The 21,724-nt window shown below is 38.0% G+C and overlaps 1 protein-coding gene across 2 annotated transcripts in view; it reads left to right on the forward strand.

The window, feature by feature from the left end:
* Positions 1–12,334: 12,334 nt before the first annotated feature.
* The window catches only part of CNOT6 (CCR4-NOT transcription complex subunit 6), a 65,894-nt gene continuing 56,504 nt past the window's right edge, over positions 12,335–21,724 (forward strand). For both annotated transcript variants that reach the window (XM_081317684.1, XM_081317685.1), the window contains exon 1: positions 12,335–12,528. The gene's annotated coding sequence lies outside the window, so the exon portion shown is untranslated. The remainder of the gene's footprint in view (positions 12,529–21,724) is intronic.

A 21,724-nucleotide genomic window follows, 5' to 3' on the forward strand; every position in this document is an offset into this window, starting at 1 on the left:
GGGGTGGGGATTGGGGTTGGAATACAGGGAAGGTTGGGATAGGGATTGGGTTTCCCCCGATAACATTCAATGTTTGGCAAACAGCAGGTTGTCTGGGTACATATATATAAATGAGAATATTAGAGTTAATGATTGATAGCAATAATAAATATAGTAAATTGTAATAAAAATATTAAGTTTTCAATCCATAATATTTTTCTTACTAGAATACATTCAAAAATACATATCACCTTCCTTTCTCTCTAATTCAGTTATCTAGCCATTGATAAAATTTAGCCCAAGTTCTATAGTAAACTGAATCCTCTTTCTCATTAATCTCTAAGGTTAATCTATCCATTTCGGCACAATCTAGTATTTTCTTTATTAATACTTCTTCAGTGGATAATTTTTCATTTTTCCAGTATTGAGCATAGATAATTCTCGCTGCTGTTAATACATGTAATATTAAATAAGTGCTCTCCTTGTCATAGTTAGAACCTATCATTCCGAGCAGGAACAATTCTGGTTTATATTCTATTTGTTTTTTAATCATCTTCTTCAACCATAAATGTATCTTAAACCAAAATCTTTTAGCTTTAGGAGATGTCCACCAGATATGATAATAAGTACCAGGTCTTTGACTACATTTCCAACAAACATTTGAGGTATTTTTAAACATTTTCACTAATCTCACTGGTGTCATGTGCCATCTATAGAACATTTTATACAAATTTTCTTTATATGATACAGCTTTAGTTAGTCTTAATATTTCTGTCCCATAACTTTTCCCATTTTTCAAGCTCTATAGAATGTCCGACATTCTTATGATTAAGCCAGTGTTGGCCAACTCAATCTCAGTATACAGGTAGTCCTCGATTTACAACAGTTCATTTGGTGATTATTCAATGTTACAACAACACTGAAATAAGTGGCTTATGAACATTTTTCAGAGTTATGACCTTTGGAGCATCTCCCTGTACCTGTGATAAAAATTCAGACACTTGGCAATGGTTCATATTTATGACTGTTGCTGTGTCCTGGGATCATATGATCATCTTTTGTGACCTTCTGACAGGCAAAGTCACTTGGGAAGCCTGATTCAGTTTGCCAACAGCTGTGGCAAAAAGGTTATAAAATGGGGCAAAACTCACTTAATAAATGTCTCACTTAGCAACAAAAATTTTGGACTCAGTTGTGATCATAAGTCGAGGACTTCCTGTATTTGGAGTTGAGAGGGATTCTTAGTTTTACCATCTGCTCTGAATGCTTGTACTGACCAGATTTTATGAAGCACAGTAATATGAAATGTAAAAACAACACTGGTTAAGATTTAATTTGTTAGGAATTTGGAAAAAAATAATAAAAGACATTTACTAAAAATATCTGAATAAAGTAAATATATATTTAAGTTATCTTCTGCTTCTTTCAGGTATGCATATGTTCTATCTGAATTTCAAAATTTCCTCCTCCTCCTTCGTACATAGAATTTTGGGGAAATAGATACTATGTCATTATGAGAGATGAGGCTTTGCTCTCATAATATCTTTGGCATCAAATTAAAGGTTACTATTTGTCTAATTCTGAGATTTTTAAAGTTTTCAATAGTGTGACTACTGAACTTAATTCATAATTTCATTTCTATTGTTATTGTGCAGAATATAAATACTGAAGGTTCATTAATTTGATCTTAACACTACATATTTAACATTGCTATTTAACATTCCCAACAGATGGGAATCATCAGTAGTTAACAGATGTTCTTTCTTTTATTATTAATCATTACTACCTTTCATTTATGCAACTTTTAAAAATTGTTTCTAAATAGTTAACTTTGCTAGTTTTCTTAAAATTTGTTTGCTTTATTATAGCCCAGGTTGCTATAGAAATAATGCAATTGCGACACTTCTGTCTTATTCACAGAAGATCATGACGCAGTTTTGGTTTTGTACTCTGCAGTCTGCTACCAAAATATTTCCAAAGTTCAGTCAGAGTCCCCAAAGCAATCATGCTCTTCTGTGAATAAACCTTGATCACATAATCTGATCAGATTGAATAACCCATAAATGCAGACATATGATAGCTGGATTTTATCATTACCCCAGAGGACCTCCAGATTTACCTCTATTCAAGGCACTGCATTAGCATATAATCAAAATATTGTACCATGACAAATATCATCTCCATATAAACTTTAGCAGAAACATTATCACCAGGCTAACAAACAGCTATTGTATTAAATTATCAATAGAATAAAATGTATATTGCTGTTTTATTACCCAACTAGGAAACATCAGCAGCATGTAACAGTGTACTGATGATCTTACCTAGTCAAGTAATGCAAATATAGCTGAAAGAACACCAAGGGCTCCACTGTCATTAAATTAAGCTGTATTGTGGCAAACAGTTTGTTTGTATTTCATGTGAAGATATACTTTTTTTATATTATCAGTCCATTTGTCTATGTAATTCAAGCTATTCCCTATTTACCACGCAACCTTTCAACTGGTAACGTCAGGACCAAATTGGAGTCTTTCTGCATCTTTAAACCATGACAGAACTGTGATTAATCACTATGCAGTGTTAAAAATCCTTTTGTAGAAAATATCCAATTCTAAACTTGTCTTAATGTCCTAATTAATTTTTCTATTTTACATATTCTAATACACTGCGATGACATGCAGGGTCCAGCATCTGAAACTGAAGTGAAATGACAACTTTCACATTTCAAAGGCATTTTTAAATGCTGCATGAGAATAATCTTAGGAAAAGGTTATTATCAAACATCGCAATGACTATGGATCATCCAGTCAGAAAATAAAAACCAGGATAAGTTCTTAATTTAAATCCACATTTCTCACCCTTGAATTTCTTTTAAAATGAAATTAAATCTATTTCATTTTTTCCCTGTATTGACTGGTTCAACAATAAATAATAAAATGAGCAAAGATGCTTGTTTTTGTGAAAAGGAAAACAGTAGCCTCTAGTGGCACACACTGGAATCTCTGTGAAGAAGCGTTATAAAAGATGGCATTTGGATGTTTACTTCTATTCTTCATTAAACTAGACAAATATAGAGTACATTTCTACTCTGAGGTGATATATACAAAATACAGTATGGAGTTCAACAATGATCCAGATTTATAGAGAAAACACTGGTTTGGGATGTACACTCTTCTTTGTACCTCCTTAAATTCATAATGTCTCTTCCTGTTGTTAAGTGAACCCAGGAGAAAATACAGTTTCTTTAAGACTCCCACACCCACACCGTCCCAATTGGGTTTTCCTTTTCTAATCTGGGCAACTACATAGGTCTATGAAGTTATGCAAAAGTAGTATTTAATCGAGTACTGTGATATGTGCTTTGGATATCTTTAGATTTAAAACCTAGGGCAATTTGCTTTATTAATTTCAGAGCTAGGAGACCATTTATTTGTGAACCAATAATTGCTCCTAACCCACCAGTTAATAGGTCTTTACCTTTTGAGAATCCAGCATTTACCTTTAGCAATAATATATGGCTATTGGTTACTACAGTGTCTATCATCCTAATATTTAGTCCTTGGCATAAACTTTTAATTAAAAAAATAAAATGCTTAAAAAATAAAATACAACAGAAAAAGTATAAAGTATAATGTGCTGCTACAGAAAACAGTTTCAATTCTATACGTAATTATATAATGCAAGCTGAAAAAATTCTGCCACTAGAAAAAGAAGAGGTATGCCAACTTTCAGATCACTCATAATAGCTTTAAATATACAACTTCAAATCTACAGCAAAAAGAAAATCTACAGCAAAAATGGTGGAAGGTGCAACATTGCTGTTTTAGGAGAGACAAAACTCATTCTCCACTCCTAGTGAAACTATAGATCTCATACATGAAGAAATCAGAAACCTCTTCACTGAGCTGGGTAAAAATGATAATCCAAGCAAAGCTAAAGGAAACTAGATTGCCCAGATTTAGACATAAGGATTACACTATAGCCTAGAGTTTCACAGTCTGAAGGGGCCTCTCAAAATGTCCATTATTTTTCTCATTTGTTATCCTTTTATTATACTTTCAGTGTATGAACAATACCATAAATTAAGCACTCCTGTACGACTCACGCGATTCCTATTATTTGATTAAGATATGCTTGGTTTCTGTGTGCCTTCATACTTTCTGTTCAAAGAGGGCTTTTATCACAGAGTTGTTATGCATCTGCAGGACATTCTTGCCAAGTTCAGATGTTACATAACTTTATTTTCTGTTAGTATCTGCCAATAAAGCTTCTACAGCTTCACTTAAGCTGAGGGCTTCATCATCTCTAAATCTAGCCTTGAGGTTGGAAAAGCTACGCAGTAATCAGGATGTAAGAGAGCAAATAGAACACTGAAGTGAAGCCAGCAGACTCTCCAAGCAGGATAATTTTCTGTACCTGTTTTTGTTAAGAGTTTTCTCTATCATTCATTCTCACACTATTACTACAGTTTTTCTCTGCTTACTGCATCCTGTGTATGTTTACCCCTACGCAAGCTGCACAAATTTGGTAAAAGATGAAATATAAGCTACAAGATAAAATGACATCAGATTTTATGTTTTTGACTAACAAATATTATGCCTTATTTTGAATTTTTGAATTTTGATTTTTCCCCTAATTCTTCTATGTTGTTATCTTTAAGGCTGCATATTTTAACCTCCCACAAAACTTACTGGGTTGCAATATAAAGCTACTTCATTAACAACTCCAATCATCTTCTGTGTATGGAATGGCACACTTTGATCTCAGTTGCTTTCCCAACATACACACACATTGTAATTTGCTATTCCAAACTACCTACAGTGGTAGGAGTTGCAGAACAACATAAGTGAGCTACAGGTTTGGGAGTAATTTTAGGGATATACGCCTTTGAGGAAATGAGAATCTACAAAACTTCATAGAATTAACTTTGAAGGTAGTGATTCAGACCCTCTTGGTGACTGAATTTAAGCAATGATAAGTGGCTTATAGATGCTTACAGTTCTAGCTTTCTGTAACATATACTGCATACAAATTTTTCTAATTTGCTTTGAAATGAAGAAATCAAAACATCTGGAAATATTTAGGCAGCATATTATAAGGAACATTGAGGAAGACATTCAACAAACCCTGTGATAAACCACACAAGTCATTATTAATAAGATTAAAGAAAAATATAGTTATCAACACTATTTTGGATATGTTTTTAGCTACTAGTTGTTTTGTAGTTAACATTTAAAATGGATACAATTCCCCCAGAATGTTCTCCTGTGTAAAAAATGCATTATTATTACATTCAATCCAAATAGGTTTCTTCAACACTTTAATAATGGAGCAAGTGCAGTATTCCAATTGTACATTTCTTTTTCCTTTTCCCCAACCTGGGCCCTTAATTAAAACTGTCTGAAAAAGTGGTTGTATGTGAATAGTATCAAGTGCTCGTTGTGTTATTAATTCCTAAATCTGTATTATTTTGTTCAGATTTCAGATTTCATTTTAATTAGATGGTTAGATGGTACCGCCCCAGACGCTTAATGGATTCCGCGAGATTCCAGGCAGCGCTGGGGTCCCCACCTGCCTCCCCCACTCACAGCTCGGCAGATGCCTTAGTGGAAGCTTGGGAAAGGGCAGCCACTGAGGCTCTTGACCGAGTTGTACCCTTGCGGCCCCTGACCCGATGCAGATCCCGTCGAGCTCCATGGTTTTCCGCGGAGCTCCGGGAGATGAAGCGCCGGAGACGGGGCCTAGAGAGCGGTTGGAGGTCCAGCCGATCCGAATCCGACCGATTGCGACTAAGAACCCATATTAGGTCTTATCTCGCTGCGATAAGGGTGGCGAGGTCTAATCACTTCGCTACCCTTATCGCGTCCGCAGATAATCGCCCGGCCGCTCTGTTTAGGGTGACTCGCTCCCTCCTTAATCAGGAGGTGAGGGAGGAACCCTTGCAGGGTCGTGCCGAGGAGTTTAACAATTATCTGTCGGACAAAATCACTCGGATTCGGACCGGTCTGGACTCTGACTGGGCAGAGTCTGGCGATCAGGACGCGGGTGGTCTTGTCGATATCACTTGGGAGGAGTTTGATTCTGTAACTCCGGAGGAAGTGGACAGGATTATGGGGAGACTGAGCTCCACCACATGTTTATTGGACCCGTGCCCTTCCTGGCTGGTTTATGCAGCCCGGGAGAGGACACGCAGCTGGTTCCAGGCAGTTATATCAGCTTCTTTGAGTGAGGGCAGCTTCCCTGCCGTCTTGAAAGAGGCGGTGGTGAGGCCCCTCCTCAAGAAGCCTGCCTTGGACCCAGCTCTATTGAACAACTTTCGTCCGGTCTCCAACCTTCGCTTTCTTGCGAAGGTTGTTGAGAGTGTGGTGGCGCATCAGCTCCCTTTGGTCCTGGATGAAGCGGATTATCTAGACCCGTACCAATCGGGTTTCAGGCCCGGGCACAGCACGGAGACGGCATTGGTCGCGCTGGTGAATGATCTCTGGAGGGCTCGGGACAGGGGTCATTCCTCTGTTCTAGTCCTATTAGACCTCTCAGCGGCTTTCGATACCATCGACCATGGTATCCTGCTGCGGCGTCTCAGGGGATTGGGAGTGGGAGGCACGGTTTTACAGTGGTTCTCCTCCTATCTCCAGGGACGCTCGCAGTCGGTGTTGACAGGAGGGCAGAGGTCGACCGCGAGGTCTCTCGTTTGTGGAGTTCCTCAGGGGTCGGTTCTCTCGCCTCTCCTGTTCAACATCTATATGAAACCGCTGGGTGAGATCATTCGTGGCTTTGGAGTTGGGTATCATCAGTACGCTGATGATACCCAGCTTTTTCTTTCTACCCCAAACCACCCCAGTGATGCCCTCAACGTGATGTCCCGTTGCCTGGAGGCGGTTCGGGTCTGGATGGGGAGGAACAGACTTCAACTCAACCCCGACAAGACCGAGTGGCTTTGCATACCTTCATCCCGGGTCTATTCGGATATTCCATCTCTTTCTATGGGGGGTGAATTATTACCCCCCGTAGATAGGGCTCGCAACTTGGGAGTCCTCCTAGATTCGCGGCTTACCTTGGAAGATCACATGGTGGCTGTGACTAGGGGGGCTTTCGCCCAGGTTCGCCTGGTGCGCCAGTTGCGGCCCTATCTAAGCCGGGATGATTTATGCACGGTCACTCACGCGCTCGTGACCTCTCGTCTAGACTACTGCAACGCTCTCTACATGGGGCTTCCCTTGAGGACCACCCGGAGGCTCCAACTGGTACAGAATGCAGCCGCGAGGGTTGTGTTGGGAGTCTCCCGATACTCCCATGTGACACCTCTGCTCCGTGAGCTGCATTGGTTGCCAGTTGTCTTCCGGGTGAGATTCAAGGTGCTAGTAATGGTGTTCAAAGCCCTCCATGGCATGGGGCCGGAGTACCTCAGGGAACATCTGCTGCCGGCATCAAGCTCCCTGCGCCCTGTGCGTTCCCACAGAGAGGGCCTCCTCAGGGTGCCACCGGTCAGAGAATGCCGACTGGTGGCCCCCAGGGGGAGATCCTTCTCTGTGGGCGCCCCGGAGCTATGGAACCAGTTACCGGTTGAGCTCCGGACGGCGCCCGATCTGCGCTCCTTTCGCCGCGATCTGAAAACATACTTGTTCGAGCAAGCCGGCCTGGCCTGAGGGGGGATTGGTGGGGTTTTTATCATTTTTATTGGGGTTTTTACTATGTATCAATTGTATTTTAATCGGGCATGCATTTAATTATCTTTTAGTTTTTGTAAATTTCTGTATTTTATTCTTGCCCTGTACACCGCCCTGAGTCCTCCGGGAGAAGGGCGGTATAGAAATATTAATAAATTAAAATTAAATTAAAATTAATTAGGTAGGATCCAGACGTTACAAAGAGAATAATTGAAATAATCCACTTTGTTTAGCCTTTTTCATACTTCCCAATCTATTTTTAATTTATATAAAAATCTCTACATTTCTTTTAACTTTAACAATTTCTCTTCTGTGATTGCATTGTATAAAACACCTTTTCTGAGTAAATTGTATCTTTCTCTCAATTTCATTCGCTACATTCTATTATATACAATTTTTTATCTTCCTCAGCCTTTTTCATTTTATCAAACCTTTTCCATACTTTTGATTATTATAACCACATTGACTTCTATAGTGCATAATTATTTTTACTGTTTTAAAGAGCTTTCATATGCTCTTTCCTATGTGGAAATTAATAGATCCTCTCATAATCTTCATACAGGATTTGTACTTGTTTCCTTTTCTTCAAGTCCATTTCTTCCCAAGTTACACTCTTAATACTACTAAATTGTGTCACACATTTAGCACCTCTCATCATTCTTCAATTTTCTTTCTCCAGTTTCATAATTGGTTTTAACTATGAGCTTCAGCATTAGGGAAGGAGCTTTTTTCCTGCTTCCACACTTCTGATTGACACATTTCAGTAGTCCCAAGCATGCTCTCCCCAGTTGACAGAGGATACGTTCTAAAAGAAACATATTAGTATGGAAGTGAGCCCAGCAAATGTATATTGAGTTGTTGGAAAGTTGTGGTGTTATGGTAGGGATATATGATGGTGTTGTATGGTTTAGTTGATTACCTTTATTGTTTTATTGGATTCCAATGTGAGCTGCCTAGAATTTCATGTCTTACATTATCATGTAAGATAGGTATAAGAAAGGTAGCCATATAAAATTTCTAAATAAGTACACACAATCTTGCTTTCATCCCTAACAGGAAAACAATAACATTTAAATACTGATTTTCTCATGCTGGCCAATCAATTCAATTCAGTTAATTGTGGTGACAGACTCTATGCTCCATAAATGAATATGAATATATATATTCTATCTTAACAGATGATAAACAAAATAAAATTTACGAGAGTTAAAACACATTTATAAAACTAACATACATCTATAAGCAAGGTCTAGAATGAAGCTTATATTAAACTATATTATGTAATAATCGTTTCATGTTAAAGATGTGAGGGCAATAGAATAAGACAGAAATTATTTTAGATTTATGCCAAGGTGAAGAATAAAACCCAGATCAAAGGTTAAATCAAGGTTGTCCAATCTTTTGGCTTGCCTGAGCCACATTAAGTGAACAGGAATTGTCTTGGGCTACATATAAAATATATAATAAATTTTATGTATGTATATAAATAACAAACTTCTTCTAGTTAATATTTTTAATTATATTGTGGGGTTGCATTACTAACTGTCCAGGGCCACATGCAGGCCATGGGTCACAGATTGGACATACTTGAGTTAAATTATCTTCACCCCTAGTGGCTTCATGATCTTAGTCCCTTCACAAATCCACACTCCTTCTATTGCAGGGAGAAAGAGGTTTCATGTAGGAGGATCTGCAAAGATATGGCATGAGATTCTCAGCTTTGATCTAATTTTCTGTCAGTTACTTAAGAAAAAAGAGAGGTTTTGCTTAAGTGTAGTTTGATCCCCGGTTATGATATAGAGATGTCCATATTATTTCTTACTTTTCATTTTTGAGTTTCTTTTTAAATAACACTACAGCAAATTAAACATAATACTGTACTTAAAAGAGAAGAGTAGTAGTACTAATGACAATCATTCAAAGAAGGGAAAATCATAGAAGTCTAAAGCAGCAGAAAGAAAAGTTTGAACATTCTTAAATCAAGGAAGTAAATAAATCAGTAACCTTTTTACAGGAAATAGTTCTAATATTATTTACATGTTCTCTGGAAGAAAGAGGTTAAATGTCAGTGAAGGGTTGCTTTAAGGAATTAAAGTAGCTTCCTGTAACCTTAATATGAAGCTAATATAGCAAAGAATGCTTTCTGTATATTTGTTATCTTAAAACATATTTAATACTGTAAGGATTAGTTGCAATTCTCTTACTATTGGAGGTAACTCAGGAATTGGTACAGAAACACTATCAGTTTGCTATATTTTGAGTGGAAATAAGACTAGCAAAAGCACTTTGTATTAAATATGTATATTCTCTTCTTGGGAAGGATTGACATTTGATTTGGAATCAAGAACTACAGATTTTTAGGGATGAGAACTGGCTAAAAGAATGATTATGCAATATTGTAATTATAGATTTGCAGTAAAAATTTATTGATACATGTAATTATCAACAGTTGAATTAAGGATCATGTTGTTGAAATTCTTTTGAAGTTTTCTATTTATAACAGAATCACCATAATTTTTCATACCTTGTCCTTTATTTTATTTTGCTGATAACTAAATTTGAGGTTACATTATATTTCTAATACTGTATGCGTATTTTTCCTTTTGATAATTAGTTTCCTGATGAGGATAGCGGCTTGATTAAGTTGGTGGAAAAAGCTAAGAAAACCACTAGATGATAGCAAAGGGTTAGGTTTTTCTGTATCTTTTACATATCCCAAGTAGGATAACCATTATTACTAATAAGTAATTAGTAAGTGCATTAACACATTACCAAGCAAGATCACAAGACCAGTAAAGATTATTCTTTTGGTAAGGTTTGACAAGATTAATTTTACTTGAAAAGGCAATTAGTCAGATTCTATTCAGTGTATAAACCAGAGACCTATTCCTTCCACTAATTACATACAAAAATATTTGCATTATTTCAGTAAATATATGCAACAAAATAGATTCACAGGTACCAGGTACTTTTCAATTAAAAAGCCTTCTAGTATTACCTTGCAATACCCACTCTATCCCATAAATGTATGACATCTTCTAACAACAAGGTCCAACTAAAATGCTTAAATGAAATAAATTCAGTATTTTCAAAACTCTGAACAGTACAATCTCCAAATTCAGAAAACTAGAAATTATGTTGCATACTATTGACCTTACAGTTGAATTTACCGTACTTGTAGCATAATGTAAACAATTACACAGATAAGATTTTTTTAAAAAGGACTCTGATTTTTCCAGTTACTGGATTAAGTAAGGAACATTAATAATAATAATACTAATAATTCATAAATTATGAAATATCTACATTTGGTTTTTTAATACAATAAGAAATTTAGTTCCATTTTTAATGAAAAGTTGCACAATAATGGTTTTTAAAACAAGTCCCCAAACATTTACATTTATATTTTTAGTCTTCTTAAATTTTCTTTTAAAAATGTTAAGATAAACATTGAGACAGTCATCTCGGTTACATTAAAAGAAATTAATGGTTTTAATATTTTTCCAACTAAGTGAGTAAATATAGGTAACCCTCCACTGAGCAAAAAATGTCGGTTGCTGGGACAGTTAATTTTGCCCCATTTTATGACCTTCCATGGAACATTGTTAAGTGAATCACTGCAGATGTTAATAACAGTTATTAAGTGAATAACCGCCCTGAGTCCCTAGGGAGAAGGGCGGTATAGAAATCCAATAAATGAAATGAAATGAAATGAAATGAATGTAGCTTCCTCATTGACTTTGCTTGTCAGGTCACAAAAGGGGATGATCCCAATTAACTATCCTGAATATGAGTCAGTTGTCAAGGATCTGAATTTTGACCATGTGACCATGGGGATACTGCAGTGGTCATAAGTATGGGGAAAATGTCACTTTTTCAGTGCTGTTGTAACTCTGGTCAGTAAATGAACTGTTGTAAATGGAGGACTACCTATACAATAATTAATCATCATTTTCTTCCTGGATTTTTAAAAACCTAATATCTGGGGAGACCTTTACAAGATTTGCTGATTTGGTGCAGGAGTGACAGTCCCCTGGCAGCTCACTTCGCAGCAACTACTGTTTAAGGCATGCTGCCAATGATTGAAGGCACAAACTACGGTCACTCATCCTCCTAATCAGTCTTTTTCAAAACCATCTAATCTATAGAAACCGAATGAATGAATGAATGAATGAATGAATGAATGAATAAATAAATAAATAAATAAATAAATAAATAAATAAATAAATAAATAAATAAATAAATAAATAATCTGGCTCCCATTACTGCAACCGTTGGCAAGTGAATTACACGCCTCCTGCTTGCTAGACTAGAGTAAGTAAATATTATTGCCCCTGCGTCTATAGGCCAGAGTTTCCAAGTCTACTCAATACAGCCCTGAGATATCCTGATTGACAGTCTCTCCAACCATTCGGGCCCCACACCTGCACTACTGAGCCCCGCGGAGTTCTCTCCCGCGACGGGCAAATGCCTCGACTCGGCCCCGCTCCTCTCCGGCGGCGCTGCGGACGCGACTTCTTCCCCGGGTTCCCTCTAAAGAAGGGCCAGCCCGCCCCGTCTCCGCCCGCGTCCCTCTGGCTCGGCGCAGACATAGCCCCCCCCCCCCCCGCGCCGAGCCTGCCTCGCGCCGGCCGTCCAATCGCGACGAGGAGTGGGCGGCCGAGCCGAGCGATGGGGGCCGGGCTTAGGCGCTCCCCGTGCAAGTCGTCGCCTCTGCCGCCATGATGCTTGTTTGCTTTCAATGAGTGTGAGAAGGAGGCGGAGGAGGAAAAGGAGGAGGAGGAGGCGAAGGAGGCGGGGGGAGCCAGTTCTCCTGTCCGGCCCGCGGCAGGAAACAAAGAGCCAGGCCGGCAGCTCAGAGACGGGGATGCTGCAGTTACAGGTACGGGGGAGCTGGAGGGGGGGGGAGGCGAGGGAGGGGGAGGCGCCGGCGAGGCTATTCCGCTCCCTCCCTCCGTCCCCCCCCCCGGAGGATCGATCGGGCGCGCGGGGGGGGGGCGCTGGCCTGGGGACAGACGGGAGGGGGCGGAGGTGGGCAACAGAGCAGGAGGGAAACGGTCAAGGGCTCCGCTGAGTTAATGACTGCCGAAGTGAGTCTGCTGGGAGGCAGAAAGATCTGCTGCGGGGGGGGTGGTGGTGGTGGTGGGGTGGGGGGGGGAAGGGAGAGCGGCGCCGATATCCCAGAGCTGGGGAAGGAGCGAGGAAACCGACCGTGGGACGGGGGATGTCGGGGGTGGGGAACGATGGGTGCTGTTGGAGGTCAGGGCAGCAGACGGTGAGCGCCCGCTGGTCCGAGGAGGGGTGTGTGTGTGTGTGTGTGTATTCGTGGGGCCCGGGAGAGCCAGCGTAATAGTAAGTGCGGGTGGGGAAGAAGAGGAAGCGAGAATTACTACTCCGGAGAGTAAGAGAGGTGTTGTTCTCCGGGGAGGAAAAGAGGGGGAGAGGGGATGGGAATGGAGCGAACGCGGGATTCCCCCCCCCCAGCCAGCCAGCCAGCCGGGAGAGGGTGAGGGGCATTAACTGGGCGGAGCGGTTGGTGAGGAATTCTGAAGAAGATGGAGGGGGGGGCGGCTTCGGCCGTGGGGTGGGTGGGGGGCTTCCAGCACTCCCGGAAGGAAACGGGCTTGGTGAGCATTCGCTGGAAAGGGATCTATCTATCGCCGTCGGGGGAGGGTTGTGTACGAGGTCTCTAAATCAGGGGTCTTCAAACTTGGCCCTTTTATGACTTGTGGACTTCAACTCCCAGAATTCCTCAGCCAGCGAAGCTGGCTGAGGAATTCTGGGAGTTGAAGTCCACAAGTCATAAAAGGGCCAAGTTTGAAGACCCCTGCTCTAAATCTTTACGGGGGGTGTGTATGTGTATGCGTGAGTGTGTGTGTGTGTGTGTGTGAGAGAGAGAGCAGTGGTGGTGATGGCGATATGGGAGCTTTAGAGCTGACAGAATGGATCCAGAAAGCTGGGCTTTTTTTTAGGGGAGGCGAGGAGCCGTCTAAGGGGTTGGCAGGAACTGTCCCGAGTCCCTAAGAAGAAAAAAAGTTTGATTCTGCGAAAGAGGATGGGTGTTTTACACTAAAAGGGGCGGGTGAGCCTTCCTGGAAGCTATGGGAAGGTTCTGGAGGAAGTGACGTGCTCAGTCCTTGTTGACAAGAGCTGGGGTGGTTGGGGCGGAGGGGGAGGGGGGAAATAGAAGCTTTTCCCTTGACGTTTTCTTAGGTTTAGGAAGCTCCTTAGTAACTTGGTCTGCCAAAAAGAGGGACGCTTGTTCCAATATCCTTTTAGTATCCGTATATACTAAAAAAAGAAAGAAAGAAGGAAATAATGATACGAGATGAAACTGGTTTAACAAAACGGAAGGCTGGAACTCTTTGGGGCTATTTAGGAATAAGTAAAGGAAAAGAGGGATTCCACCACTAAAACAGTGTCTCTTTTCTCTGCCATCTCAAAAAAAACAAACAAATATTACGACTTTAATGAAATATATAGACAAATAAGCCTGATTGCTAGGAACAGGATCCCTAGTTTATGATAAATTGAAGCTTGCTTGCACTATGTGTTGCTGAAAGGCCTAGCAGCTAGCTGATAATACGGATGTGACAAAAGTCTGAAATAGAAAGGAAAGAGCATTAGCTGAAATGATTGGCAGCTATGCTAGCCAATGAAGTAAAACAAGGCCAGGAGTTGAGTTTATGTGTAGAAAGACAGCTGGCCTACTGAGACAGCAAACCCCACATATAGGGGTAAACTGAAGAATTGAAATGCAAATGATCAAGGCTAGGGTATACAAATAAGGCTGTTCTTTGAGTAGAGAAGGTTGTTTAGTAAACAGCTAGTATGTTGCTGAGAAACCTGAACTTACTTATGGTTGGGAATAAAGGAAAAGCCTACTTGGGCAACAAAAATAGTAAATTGCACTTTTGGAAGCCATGTTTTATGTGATATTTCCATATGCAGTGTTATTTTCATATTGGCCATTTTGAATATGTAAGAATTTAATCTGTAAATGTTTGCTAATAAACTTTTGTGATAACTTATGAATAAGTTACCTGTTGTCTGTTGCAACAGTCTAATTATTAATCTTATCTGGTGTGTGGCAAGAGAGTTGATAACATTTTCCAAAATATTGGAAATGTTAATATCTGGATCATTTCAGGATTTTTCAATATTATCTTAATAAACTAGGTAATGATATGATTATACTCTTAATTCTTTGTGTTCATGTGAATGTGTTAAATTCCAATGAAGATGTGAACTGTGTTCTAAATAGTTATATATTTTGGCAGCATTTGATACATTTCAAAATTATGTGATCAGGTTGATAACTAACTTAAAACTCAAGAGGATTAATCTTTTGTAGGAAAGGTTTGCATTGGTGATTGTATTGTATTTTGCATTTGTTTTTATGCTAGAGCAAATGTCATAATTGGGGATTTATCAACATTTTCACTAGGGTAATTTTACAGAATTACCCATTCGCCTTGTGTTCTCCCTATTGATTTGAATGGACTCTGGAGTGTGCTGCTAGAAATAAAGCTCCTCTTGAGATTTATTCATATTATTCTTGAAATCATCTACATGTAGGTTAAAGCTTTATTTCTTTTTCATCTAAATCTTGGATCAGTTCATTTTTATAAAGGTGACTGATATGTATCATGTTCTTGAACTTTTGAACACTCATGATAAGTTCAGCTGTTAAATGTATGAATCATTGAGAAAGGACATATTAAAATAAATACAAAAATAACCTTTTTTAGTATTTTATGTCTTCATTTTGTCTATTTTGATTCCTTGAGATTATAGTTTACATAATGATAAACTTTTGCAGTTCTTATTGTAAAAGAAAAACTAAACTCAGTGACACTATTGTATGATAATTTTCTGTGGTGGAAAAGTTAGTTAAGTTGGCAATACAGAATGTTCCTAAAAGAAATGAATTTGTCTATATTAAATTTTGTTCATTGAATGTGAAATAGATATGGTTTAAATGCCATAGCCATATGTTGAGATTCAGTTTCCGAATGCAGGATTTGGAGGATCATATTCCAATTACTATGTGGCCAATGCAAGTTGTGTGATTTTGTACATTTTAATTTTTGTTTTGTAGATGCTGCACTGACGGGGTGTACATTTGTTCATGAAATCCATAAGCGTATGTGCAAAAGGTTATTTTAGCTGATATGAGTATGGGGCATGATGTTATGAACTGCAGTTGTAACAGTTGAACTAAATGGCAGAACAATAGGATGATTTTCAATTTTATAAAGTTACTGGCCTTCAAACTATAACTCCTTATTTTGTTTTGGTAATGATAGATGTATGGAACTTTTGGTCTGTTCTTTGTCAACATTTATGAATAAAAATTAGTCTAGTGAAACATCCCATAGGATAGGAAGGAACAGTATGTGGCGATTTACACTTGTACCTGGAAGAGGCTTTCACTAGTGGTGATGAGTTGAAGTGATCACACTTCTTTTGCAGGTCTTTTTCTTGCTATTTGCAGTATATTTACAGAAAAAAACATTTTTTCTCATGAATAAAAACCAGACCTCCTTCCTTTGGTCCGGCTTCCATTGTGAACCTTTTTGTTCTTTCCTTAACCAATGATTTTAAGTACTATCTTACTCAGGCATCATAAATTACAAAGCAAGATGGAAGGAAGAGTGCAGCTTCCCTTTCTCACAAACTGCTACATCTTTGTACAGTATTGAATTTTTTAAAAAAGTTTGTTCATGCAAGACCAGCAGTTACTATATTTATATGTGCCCCCAAAATTCACTATCTGTGTGTTTAATATAGCAATACCTCATGCTGGTAGCAGAGGAAAGGCATAATCCTGTGTAAGCTTTGCTACCAACTCCATGGGTCTTACTTAGACAAATAAATACATTCGACTTTTACATCATCTATGCCCAAAATGGAAACATAGCAGATTGGTAAATAGGGATGGATGAAATGCTTCATACTATTGCCTGAACTCTTCTATTTTCTGTGATGAATGAGATTTTGGTTTTACCTCATTTAAACAGAAACACAATGAACCGTCAGGGGCAAAGCATTCCAGCCCTCTTTTAGTAATCTCGCTCAACTAGATGAAACATTTATTGCAGCCAGGAGAGTGAGTCATATGTTGCATTTAATCTATAGTTTACACATTTATAGTGATGTGATTCACATATAACGCAAATCTAACAGCCACACAATTTCTTGGTGCAAAAAGTTACATTAGCTTATATTGTCAGAGCATTCTGCTTAAAATACTCCAGACAATCTGGTTACAGAATAACAGAATTAACAGAGTTGGAAGGGACCTTGGAGGTCTTCTAGTCTAGGGGTCCCCAACCCCCAGTCTGTGGACCGGTACCAGGCCACGGCATGCCAGCAATCAGTCCGCACAAACAAGCAAAGCCCCATCTGCAGGATGCAGGCAGCACACAAAACCACACCCCCTCCAGTCCGCAGAAAATCCCTGTCTCCACTTAACCGGTCCCTGATGTCCTAAAGGTTAGGGACCTCTGTTCTAGTCCAACCCCCTGCTCAGGCAGGAAACCTATATCATTTCAGACAAATGGTTGTCCAATCTCTTCTTAAAAACTTCCGGTGTTGGAGCATTCACAAGTTGTTCCACTGATTAATTGTTCTAACAGGAAATTTTTCCTTAGTTCTAGATTGTTTCTCTCCTCGATTAGTTTCCATCCATTGCTTCTTGTCTTGCCTTGAGATGCTTTGGAGGATAGCTTGACTCCCTCTTTTATGTGGCCACCCCTGAGATATTGGAACATTGCTATCATGTAACGCTAGGATTCTAAGTCAGTTTTTCCTCATACACTTGCATTTGGATACACGATAAGAAATTAGTCATTTGAATCCCTATTTTTTCAGTTTTATTTCCTCATATAAACTGATATAGCAAAGTTTATGTAAAGCTTAGGGAATCGCTTATGCTAATACTGAATAGAAAACAGCTTGCATTTTTATTTAAATGCCTTGCAGAATCTGCACTAATGTAAAACCACAAATAAGTAAAACATTTTTCCTTGGCAAAATGAATCATGGTCTGATATAATTAAACATTTAACAAACAAGGTTTTTCCTGCTGTCACTGAAAGTAAAACTAATGGACAGTGTAGAACTCTGTTTTAATATTGTAATCCCTGGTAGTCTACAGACATAATAGATTACAGGAATTGCATCTTTTTATGCAATATAAAGTCTTTTCTACAATGTAGGGGTCAGTTGTTAAAATTGTTGCATGGCACCTAGGTTACTGAACCCCAGAACTCTAATACAGTAGCTGTTGTGTTTTGCTGTATTTACATAAATTGCAAAAAAAATGTGTAGCACTGGTATTTGCTGCAGGAGAAGTCAAATTAATTGAGAAGTCACTAACTCATCCTTGCTTCTCTATATTGTCTATTGACACCAGTAATAAATTGTATGATTAGGATATTTTATAATGTGTGTGTAACAAGGTTTCAGAATCACAGGTATAATAAATCACATTCGTTAATACAGAATTTGAATGGGGGAAATATTCTCTTCTTTAAGAGAGAAATTGCATGGTACAATATGAAGTTTCTTAATTACTCTGAAAAAAAATCAGTTGTTACATGAGTCTTAAACCAAATGCTAATTTCATTTACCCAGTTTTGTTTTTGTAATAGGTGCACAAACACAAATGCCCATGTGGACAATCTGTTGTCCAGCATCCGCTTACCTACCAATACTATTTGTCTCTCTTAATTGCTTGAAGCACAGTCCACTTATAACATAATTAGGTCTGGAAAGAAGCTTAACTGGGGCTGTATTTTGCTAGAAAACTACATTCACTTATGTTGTGCACTGAATATAGCTTTCTTGTTTATTAACACAACATCTGTTTACTCAAGTATCAGTTCCTCATTTTCTATCATTTGTTTCTACTACTTATGATTGGAAATGATTGTATGCTTGAATATGTATAGTATGCTCTTTTCTTCTAAGATTTAGGGGCTTCAATATAATATGTTCTCCTTCTTTTTGAACTAAACTTTTCAGTGTTACATGATCTCTACCATGGAGCCATTTTTATGTAGGTTCATTGAAGCTAGTGAAAGCCAGCTTGACTTGTGGAATGTCATGTCTTCTTAACACATGGCTGATCTATTTCTGTTAACTGGTTTTCATTATGTCCAAAATTTCTATTTACACTTTTCTGTTTTAGTTTTCTTTTCCATTTCAGCTAATTATTGGAAATATAATGTCAAAGATTCCACATAAACCACAATAGTAAAAAAAAATCTTCAGTGTTTTACCATCTTAAATTACAATAGGCTAGGCCTCATAGACCTAAGTCATATTACTATGTACCATTGTATCGAAAGGTATTGTTATCTTTAACCAAATTCAGGATTTCTGTATTTTTTTTTTAAAAAAAATACTGTTTATTTTTGTAGTTTATCCAAAAAACGCTTGCATTTTGGTGAAGTTTTCTTCTTAAAGACCAAGATTTATTTAATAATTTATTTCAGTTGATGATCAATCCAAATTTTAAAAAGTGGGAGAGAGAGAGTGCAATAAAACTAAGTGTACAAATATGTTATGAGTAAACAAGTGATACAACAGTGCATATTCTTAAACTAAAATTCTTGAATGAAAATTAGATCTCATAAGGGATTCAACTTATAATTTAACCAAAGGCATAAATCATCCTATTAATTTTTTTAAAAAAAATATAAATCACAGCATCTACGAGAATTATAAGATACAAATATAAAAATAATTACTAACATAAGTTGGTGACCAGTTGTTTATGCACATGCACGGCTATAATACAAAACTTAGTTACAAGTCCATTTGGTTGGAATTTTCTATATAACAGAAGAAAACTGCCTTAAAATTCCTCAGGCCAACCTGGAACATAGGATGACAGAGGAAAGATTAGACTTCTTTGAATATCATAGTGTAACAGTACATGCAAGATGGGTTCAGTTGAACCCTCATCACAAGAGTTGATTGAGCTAGGCATATAATTTTATTAAATTTCCCACATAGAGCTGTTGAATTTGGCTCTTAAAAAGAACTTTAATTATGATGGGAGATTAATGAATTTATATAATTGGCTGATTACCCTCTGAAATAATTAAACTGAACTTATATAGATTTAGGAATAAGATCTTTCTTATTCTGATAATGTCCAGGAGCCATTCTCTAATTACTTTCTTAGTCTGAATAAATTTAAAAAGATGTGAGAATTCATAAGAAAAGCCACAGGGAAGACGGATTTTTTGATCATGTAGTTTAAAGATAGGATGGATGGAATCAATGGAAGCCACTGGAACATAGTGGCACTTGACCCAGTAATTAATAATTAATAACCAAGCTCTTAACCTACTTTTAGATATGTATTTTGAGACATGGAACAGAATTCTGATAAACTTAGTTTGCACCATTTCCATTTAGCTATAATTTGGGGTAAGGACTTAGCTGGTAACTATAAAGCAGCTGAGCCAGAGATTTAGCTGTTAATAGTTTTATAGCCACAGGGATACATTCTTTATCTTTAGTTTAAAAGAACTATAGAATGGCTAATATTCACTCCATGATCCTATGTCTTGAAGATCATACCTAAGTATTCAAAAACATTCTCCTGCTCAGTCTCTTGGCCTTCTGGTATCCAGTGGAGATTCCAAAATGTTTTAGCAAAGACTGTTATTTTGGTCTTCTAGCAGTTAATCACAAATTGATATTCCCTGTAGTAGCACACTAAGGTGTTAAGAGTGTGTTTAAGGCCAGCTGCAATGGGGAAATAATGACTGCATCATCTGCATTAAATACTAAAGAACATTCACATGTGCAGTTCTGGGGGGATGAAAATCTGGGTCTTAGAGTTCCTTAGCAATGGGTTCATGCATATATTAAATAGGGTAGGCACAATGATACATCAATGCCCAACATTTCTGTGTGCTGAAATTGGCTTAGATGTTATAGTCTAATCCCGGAGTCATTGTATAATCTCTCTCTGAGAAACAGTAATCTCAAGACAATACCAAAACATTTGAGTTTGGCCCATAGGAGAGGCCTTGAAATCAAATAAAATGCCAATTAAAAATCAGCAAATGTCAGGTGTGAACAACCAGATCCACACATGAAGAGTTTAATAAGTAAAGAGTTCAATAAACAGTACTTTATTGCTCATGCCTATTTTACAGAAATCTTCACAGACTGATGATTTGCATCTGGGCCAGACTAGATAAAGTTCAATGGCATTCAAGGGGGTGTGGTATCAGACCTTGCCCTCTTGTCCTTTGTAAAAGTTCCAGACTAATTTCCAGCTTGACTCCTAACTTGATGAAAGATATTTGTACATTGTATTGTTGAAACAATTTACAAACACTGACTAGAGCACTTTTAGACATCACATACTCATGGTCAAACCATCTTCTAGTTCTATAGTTTATAATTGTTTTAGATTGTTTGGCAACCTGTTTTTGCAGGTCTAATTAAAGAAAACTAGTTTTCAAGGAGATGTGGTCCCATAGAATTTATCTAAGTTCCATGCAACTTTTTGATCTTTGGGAAACTGTATTCAAAAGTTCTATCTATAGAAATAAAGGCACAAGTTTTTTATGTCTAATGGAATAGAAAAGTGTTTTTCTTTTTAGGAATCTCCTATATTGACATACTCCCTGTGCTTTTTCAGTGGGTAACTGTGTTAAGAAAATCTATTTGTTTTTGTAGACCCAGTTCCTCCTAATATTCTGATTGGAAACATGAGACCTAGCATGGCATAATGGTTAATGTGCTTGATATAAAGACAGGTTCTACTCCTCCCTTAGGCATGGAAGCCAGCTGGATGATCTTGGCATAGTTACTCCCTCTCATCCCAGTTGGTGTCAGGCACTGCATTAAGCTGGCTGAATCAAAATTCCTCATTGCACCATGCATAGATAAGCTTCACTGAAAATGGGCACAATGCAAGTCAAGTCACCTGTATAACCAAGCAAGAAACACACTAAGAAAAAACAACAACCCTGTTTTGATTAAAAGAATTTCTTCTTATATATTAACACTTTTAAAGACTGAGAATGCAGTCAGTGTATGTA

This window comes from Vipera berus (assembly GCF_964194415.1).
Source record: "Vipera berus genome assembly, chromosome: 2".
NCBI classification, from domain to species: Eukaryota; Metazoa; Chordata; class Lepidosauria; order Squamata; family Viperidae; genus Vipera; species Vipera berus.